This window comes from Fukomys damarensis, unplaced genomic scaffold (assembly GCF_012274545.1).
Source record: "Fukomys damarensis isolate Sample0158 unplaced genomic scaffold, DMR_v1.0_HiC HiC_scaffold_16, whole genome shotgun sequence".
In the NCBI taxonomy this organism is placed as follows: Eukaryota; Metazoa; Chordata; class Mammalia; order Rodentia; family Bathyergidae; genus Fukomys; species Fukomys damarensis.
Window position 1 is genome coordinate 69,602,732 of NW_022900928.1, and position 8,685 is coordinate 69,611,416.

General features: G+C 34.8%; 1 long non-coding RNA gene across 1 annotated transcript in view; it reads right to left on the reverse strand.

Annotated features, from left to right (window-relative positions):
* Positions 1–1,630: 1,630 nt before the first annotated feature.
* LOC117286346 overlaps positions 1,631–8,685 on the reverse strand; it is a 63,283-nt gene continuing 56,228 nt past the window's right edge. Inside the window, exon 3 of the long non-coding RNA XR_004517488.1 lies at positions 1,631–1,715. This is a non-coding gene — a long non-coding RNA (uncharacterized LOC117286346). The remainder of the gene's footprint in view (positions 1,716–8,685) is intronic.

Below are 8,685 nucleotides of genomic sequence, written 5' to 3' on the forward strand. Positions count from 1 at the left end.
TGAATAAACTGTAATAGTACATAAGATCCTAATGAGATAAATGACATTGTGACATGGGAAGAAAAGGGCTAAAGGTGTAGGGAAAGTGGGAAGGGTAGGGGAACGATAATAAGGGAAAAATATGATAAAATGAAAAAATGGAAATAAAGTGTTCGTACATGGGGAGGACAGGAAGGGGTGAAGGGAGGGCAGGGACAAGGGGAAAAAATGAGAACCAAGACCTGTCATGTAAAGGTACAAGATCCCAATAATGAATGTAACTGTACTGTATACCTAAAATGTACCAATAAACTCAATAAAAGAAGAAAAATTGAATAGTAGACCAGGGATTTAGCTCAGTGGTGCCACTGCCTACCTCACAAGCACAAGGACCTGAGTTCGATCCCTGGTACCAAAAAACCAAAACAAGCAAAACAAAACAAACTGGATAGTGGGCCAGGGATTTAGCTCAGTTGTTACACCAATGCCTTGCAAGTGCAAGGTCTGGACTTTGATCCCCAGTACAAAAGAAAAAAAGAAAAACAACTGAATAGCATTCCACTGGGTTACTGTACCATATTTTCTTCATCCATTCATCCATTGATGGGCACTTAAAAAGATTCTATATCTTGCCTGTTATGAAAAATGCTGCACTAAACAAGAGTATAGATATCTCTTTCATATACTGATTTCATTTCCTTTGAATGTATATATCCAGTAGTGGGATAGCTGGATCACATGGCAGATCTATTTTAATTTTTTGAAGTAGCTTCATGATGTTTCCTAATAGTGGCTCTGAATATTTACATTTCTGCCAATAAGAAAAAAATGTTTATGTAGAGTTCTATACCATTGGTAAAAATCTTCCCTGCCTACTTTTTACTATTCTGGAAATAATTTAATTAATAAATATTAACATGGGGCTGGGGATTTAGCTTAGTGGTTCTGCCACCTGCCTCGCAAGTTCAAGGTCCTGAGTTTGATCCTCAGTACCAAAAATAATTAACATGTATTAAATACTTTCTGCAAACTAAATGCACTAGACATTTCTGACATGATCCCAACTTTCCAAGAAGATAGATTATTATTATCCCTCATGTACAGATAACAACATTAATGTTTAAGATATTTACTAAATTGACTAAGGGCACATAGTCACTGAATGGCTAAGGAAGGATTCAAAACTAGATTGTGTGTCTCTAAAGCCCTTAAATAATTGGCTTTAGTGGCTTCACTAGTTGCTTCAGTGATTAATTCTCAAATAAATATCACTTTGTGATGAAGGTATAAGAACTTTGCCATACATGAAAGTTAGAAAGTTAGAAGGGAACCAGTAGTACTGGAGAAGTTACAACTTTCCTAGGCCCTTCCACAAAGAGTAGAAGCCACTTAGAAAGATGTCCTGATCTTTGGTGGAATCTCAGTGCAGATTTCTACTACCATTCAGCCCAGCCCTACAGTCACTTTCCATTTTCCAAAGTACAGTGGTAAAGTCTGAATCATTTGTAACAGCATGCTTTGTACTACATTTTGGCTTCATTATCAAACTTTTTTTTTTTTTGAGATTGAAGCATAGATTATTCGGCCTTCCTGTCAATGGAATTAAATATCTGACCCCTGAAACTTTAGAAATTAGAGACTTAGCTCACAGTTTTAGAGGGTTCAGTCCGTGGTCAGCTGGGTCCAAGGCAGAAACACCATGATGAAAGGGTATAGCAGAGGAAAGCCCATTCAACCTGTAGCAGCCAGGAAGCAGAAAAAAGAAAAGCCAAAGTGAAAGATATGCCCTACAAAGGCACATACCTCATAACTCACCTTATCCAACTAGGCCCCATTTCCTAAGAGAACACACAGCTATTAATTCATCAGTGGATTAATCCACAGGTGAGATTAGTGCCTCTATGATCCCATCAACTTCCAAAAGCCCCATCCCTGAACACATGAGACTTTGATGGGACATTCATTATTTAAATCATAAAAAGGCAGCAGATAAAGAATAGAAAAGATAAATTGTATCTACTGGCCTTTAAGAGAAAGTTCAATTTTTCTTCAAAAGCAATATTTGCACAATAAGATTTCACCTCCTCATTTATAGATGATAAAACCAAAGAATTGTCAAGTCAGAAACTTGCTTAACTATTTTTTTTTCATTGAGTTTATTGCTACTTTTTAGGCACTACTCAGCCATAAAGAATGAGAAACTAGAGTCATTCATAGGAAAATGGATGCATATTGAGGCCATATTCTTAAGTGAAATAAATAGGACACATGTAAATACTGAATAGTTTCTCTGGTGTGAAAAACTAAAAGTGTAAGTAATATCCAATTTGTATAACTTGCTTAACTATTTTGTAAACTGTTATAGCAACAACAAAAGTACAGGAGTTCTTCAGATAGTGTTAGAAATTGAGCACACCAAAAGACTCCAGGCTTCTTCTTTCTGCTTTTACATAGAATTTAACATCTTAACCATTTCAAGTATACATTTTGGTGCCCATTATACATTTTAAGCCCATTCACATTTTTGTCTAGTATCACCATCCATCTCCAAAATGCTTTCTTATCTAGTACAAGTGAAACTCAGTTCCCGGTAAACAATAGCTTCCTATTTTCTCCCCTCTCAGTCCCTGGTATTCGCCATTCTACTTTCCATCTCTATCAGTGCCTCCATTATAAATAAGAAATGGAGCCGTACAGGATTTGTCTTTTTGTGACTAGCTTATCTCCCTTAGAATAATGTCCTCCAACTTCATTCATGCTATTGAATGTATTAGAATCAAGGCTAATATTGGTCATATTTTATTTATTCATTCACTTGTTTCTTCTTTAGAGTCATCTAGAAAATATTTATAATTTAATTTGAGTATTTGGTCTTCCAAATGACTTGAATAGAGAAGACAAATAATCTATCCCTGTGCTTTCCTAAATCCATTTCTTTGCTTTTATACTTATCTTTCTGGCAGCTGTGGCAGAGACCAAGACCCCATCTACTAGGGTCTAGATCAAGCCTGAGGGTGAGAAATTCCATCTTTATAAAATGCTTCAAAATTTTCCCTATTGATTTTACTGCCCAATTACATATTTAACTGGGATTAACATGCAATTCTATAATCATAATACCTTTAGGAAGAAAAGGACCAAAGGTGTAGGGACAGTGAGAAAGATAGGGAAAGGGGAAAAAGAGAAAAGGAAAAAAATATAAGCAAATGTAAAAATGGAATTAAAGTGTTTAAAGGTGGGGAGGGGAGGAGGAGCTGAAGGGAGGGTGGGGACAAGGGGAAAAAATGAGAACCAAGACCTGGCATGTAAAGGTACAAGATCCCAGTAATGAATGTAACTGTACTGTCTACCTAGAATGTACCAATAAATTCAATTTAAATTTTAAAAAAAAGAAATCAAGCTCAAGTATCAGATAGTGCTAGGACTTATGGCAAGACAGAGTGGAAAAAGCACTTGCCCACAGCATCCTGATGTTTCCAGTATTGGTTCTTTGAAAACTGGAGGAGCATTTTCTGTTCCAGCACCCACACTCTAGATCATATACCTCCGTCAGCAGCCACATGTCATTTGCCTCTCCAGAGTTCTACTCCTCTTTCATGTGCTTCTGAATCTTCCCTTTTTATCCATGCTTCACCTAAATTATCTCCTCTTTTGTGTAGTCCCCAAAAAGAAGAAGAGGAAGAAGGAGGACATGGAAGAGTAGGAAAAAGAGAAGGAGCATAAGGAGCAGTAGGAGTGAGGGAGGGGGAGAAGGAGGAGGAGGAAGAAGAGGAGGAGCATAACAAAAAAGTTCAGTGTATAGTTTAGGTTTGGTCTGTCTCTTACAATCAAACAAATGTTAGCATAAGTTCTGAGCTTTCTACATTAAGATGAGTTAGACTCAAATTACTTAAAAACAGTGATTGACTTCACCTCTGTTCATCTGAATATTACAAGACCAATCAATCACACTGGAGTAAAGGTGCATTGTTCTAATGGATAATCCTACTAAAAGGTGAAACAATTTTCTTTAAAATTTACCTTTTTATTCACTTGCCCATCAAGCCTAACATAAAATTATATTGTAAATGTCATAGTGTAATAGGAGCCTGAGATATAATAAAAATGATTTAAAGCACATATATTAATGTACATGTGTTAGCTAACTTATGTGCTATATTAGCTAAGTCTCAGTTTCCTCATCTCTAAAATGGAAATGAAATTTAGCACCTACTTCCAAGAACTGTCATGGGGATTAAATGAAAGGACAAGAGTTATGTTCTTAGCATCATGCTTGAAGGTTAGGTTCTCAGTAAATGAGTACTAGCTGTGCTTGTATTAACAATTTTAGTTGCTATCCCTCATTTTGACTGTTTTAGTACTGCAAATCTCATATCCCAGAAGATTTCTCAATCTCAGGTAAATAAGGCCAACTGGTCATCATACGTGAATATCCACAAAAACTGATGATGGTCATTGCATTTTTAATACAATTGGAAAACTCCTAAAAATCAAAAGATGAGAGTTAATTGAAAACCATTTCAGAATACTATCTGTGTGCAGGTTCAATAAAACACTGTGTGTATGGCTGTGTCATACCCACCGCAAACTGAGGATAAAGTGAAAGGATCCTCAAAATACCCACTTGCCCTTGTTCATAGCTTCCAAGAGAATTAAAGATGCTAAATAGGTTAATATATAACTTATATTATGTAATAATTACTTTTGTTAAAGCACATTTTCAGAATATGTTCATGTCTTAAGAACAGCAAAATATAGAACAGAGGGAAAAGGAAATATGAATGAAGCACATAAAGTGTCCTTTTCTGTGTGTTTATGAATAACTTGTGTGAATATCTTATAATCTTATGCTCAGGTGGCTTTCAAACAACACATGATTTACAATTCCACATTAGTATACTTTTGTGGCCTATTTCTTTCTTTTGTTTCATAGAGACTCAACTTATTTTTCTCCATTATTTTGAATTAAATATCATTAAAAGAGTTTCCCTTCTATTATTTTTATTTAAAATTGTCCAGATAAACCTTATCTACTGAAAGCTTCTATGGAACTGTATGGGACTCTAACACTGAACTGAAATAATTCTGCTATTCATTGTCTTTTTAAGACTAGAAACAAAACATGTGGTAGGGTCATTCTTCCTAAGCTGATTTCAATGAAGTCATTATGTTGTAGCTGAATGAATAACTTAACAGGTTGTCAATTATGAGCAAACTCATCTCTTCAATATGTCTTTATAATGCCAAAAAGTTGATTAATTCTACAAAAAAATCAGTCAAATGAAACTGAATAAATGAAACTATTAAAAAGTTTTACTTTTCAGACTAGCTGTGTTTTTTCATGTTGATGTGAGATATATTGGATATTTAAGAGTTTCAGGGGCAAATAAATATTTAATAGAATTTTAAAATGTAAACATTTATGTTCATGTAAATGTATGCATCCATTATTAGTTATGCATACATATTCTTAGATATCAGTGATTTGTTTCAGAAGATGGGAAAGAATAAATAAAATATATCTATGGCTTTTATATTTAATATACCTCAGTGTTATACTTTAAAGATCTGGATGCAGTCTCCATTAAATAAAGTCTTAAATAGCAAAGACACACTTGTTTTTGTTTTTGTCTTTATTTTTCCTGTACCATGCCACCTGTTGAAAGTGTCATTCAGGACAAATACAAAAGCAACCTAATCAGATATAAATTCTTGTTAATCTCAGGTGAAGAAGGACATTGCTATTAATAATACTGATTAATTCCCAGAGTACAACTTGGGCTTTATGTGTTTTAGATGAAAATCACAGAAATTGGTTGGCATTTGCTTCTCATACATGTCTTAAGGGCTAACTTCAATGAGATCTATGACTACAAGTCAGTGGATTGTACTTCCTGTCCTCACGAAGAAACACTTTAGTGCTTATTAGAATAAATTATCTTCTTTCTTTTGAAAGGTATTTTGCAAATGCCTTAAAAACATCAATAATTTACCAGATGCATCTGAGGAAAAATCTACACTATCCTGTCATCTACCATCAGAGGGCCCTTTAATGACACATACTGTGATACTCTACCAACTACAGTGGTAAATTAACCTGGCTCTTAAAACATTTAGAAGTTATGTAAAAACGGAGAGTAAATCAATACAACATTAAGAAAAAATACTACTACTCAGCCATAAAGAATGAGAAATTAGAGTTATTCACAGGAAAATGGATACATATTGAGGTTATACTCAAGTGAAATAAATAAGTCACATATCTGTAAATACCAAATAGTTTCTCTGATGTGAAAAACTATAATTGAAAAATAAGATCCTAATGGTATAATTGGCAATGTGAAATAGGAAGAAAAGGGATGAAGGTGTAGGGGAAGTGAGAAGGGTAGGGGAAAAGAAGTAAGGGAAAAGAAAAAAAATATGAGAAAACAAAAAAAGGAAGTAAATTTTTGTAAATAGGGAAGGGGGCAGGGGGTGAAGGGAGGGCAGGGGAATGGGGAAAAATGAGAACCAAGACCTGTCATGCAAAGGTACAAGAGCCCAATGATGAATGTAACTGTACTGTATACCTAAAAAAATACCAATAAACTCAATGAGAAAAAAAATTTTTTTTAATACTACTGAGTAACAAACTCATCCATTTCTGAGGCCAAGGACATTATGACTCAAAATTTGGAAAAAAAAAAAAAAGAAACAAACAAAAAGAATGAGCTCACAGTGTTTACAGTTAAAATAGATTTTAAGGTTAACAGGTATAAACATATAAAAACAATAGTGTTATGGCTTTGTCTAGATGTACCCCCAAAGCCCCATGCAGTCATAGATGAGGCATTTTCAGAGGTGCCTGGACCTAGAATGTATGGTGCTGGGATTGACTCATGGTGCAATACTAGAATCAAGAGCACTAGGATTAAGGGTGTGAGTAATACTCTCCCTAAGTAGCCTGGATAAGGCATAAAGGATACAAAGAGCTGTGGTCATCCTTTTTTGCTACCTTTTGCCCACCACAAACAGTTTCTCCTCTGCAACGCCCCTCACTGGCCACCTTGCCTTGAAGCCAGACAATTATGAATCAAAACTTCTATGAACTGTGAACTAAATCAACCTTTATTTCTTTAATTTGGGGTGCCAGGTATTTTGTCCCAGCACAGGAAAAGTAACTGAGACAAATACTATCAATGAAGTTTCACATGTCGGAAAAGAACTCAATGCCAAATAAATATTTTTTTAGGGTGAATGATACCTTTTGATTTTCTGGAATTGGGGGCTAGGAAGATGGGTTCTCAAATTCTTGGCTTGTGCATTGTGTAGGCAATAAAAATGATTATATTTAAATCTTAACAAGACATTGGGCTTTTTCTTAAAATATATTCTATTATCTACCTAGAACTGTTATCATGATTTATAGTACCCAATACAGTATCTGGTACTAAAAATTCATTTGCTAAATGACTAGTTAATTTTTTACATGTTCATATTAATATTGCCAAAGGAATCTATCCATTTGTAAACTTGGTTTTGAATATGTCTACTTGGATATTACCAGGTACTCACCATTTATAAGGCCTATGTACAAACTATACCTAAACAACCCATAAGACTAACTGCTAACCTGGTCTGTATACTAGAAATAAAGTCTACTATAGTACCAGGCAACAAGTGGTTCAAAATAATGGACAAGTTTTTGGTCTATGAGATCAGTTCACAAGTGAATGGATATGAATTTTTACTCTCTGAACAACAGGAATACATATGAATCAAATAGTTTACTTTTGTTCCATTGATATGGACACTTTATTTGATATCTCACAAATATTGCAAACAGTCTTTGTTATTTCTACTCTATCATAGGAATACAAAGGGCAAACTCACTTTATAATTAATTTCATTGTTATGACTTCTATCAAGATGCCTCCCCAAAGTCTCACACATTCATAGATGGGGCTTTGGGCAGGTGACTTGATAATGTGTGTGTGAGATACTAAATCATGGGTGTGCAATACTGGATTAGTCTACTGATTGTTGTAGCATAGTTCTGGGTGTGGATGATGAGAAGAATCACTCTGGGTGGCACCAATCAGTAGGCTTATAGTCTAGATAGAATAAAAAGGGAAAGAATAAAAAAGCCTTGCTACTTCCTGCCTGCTGTGCCGTGAACTGTTTCTCCTCTGTGGTTCCTCTCTGCTATGCCTCCTTGTCTTGGAGCTAGCTGACAATGGACTGAAACATCTATGAACCTGAGCTAAAATAAACCTTTACTCATTTAACTTGTGTGTATCAGGTATTTTGACCCAGCAATTATAAAGTAACTAATACATTCATGTAAAGTCTGTCAGGTTTATTAGGGTATAATTAACTCTAATTAGCTCTCCCATCAAATAATTATTGTCTACCTTAGGTGAATACACTATGAAAAGAAAGTTTAGTATGAAAGAAAATAGAAAAAATGTTTTCATAACTAGAATTTTCATTGGGTTAAGTAATATCCAAGCTAACAAAATTGATATAGAAGATTGAAGGGCTTGGGATGTAGCTCAGTATCAGAGTGCTTGTGGAGCATGAGCAAGGCCCTGAATCCAATTCTTGGAGCTGTGGAAGAAAGAAAGAAAGAAAGAAAGAAAGAAAGAAAGAAAGAAAGAAAGAAAGAAAGAAAGAAAGAAAGAAAGAAAGAAAGAAAGAAAGAAAGAAAGAAAGAAAGAAAGAAAG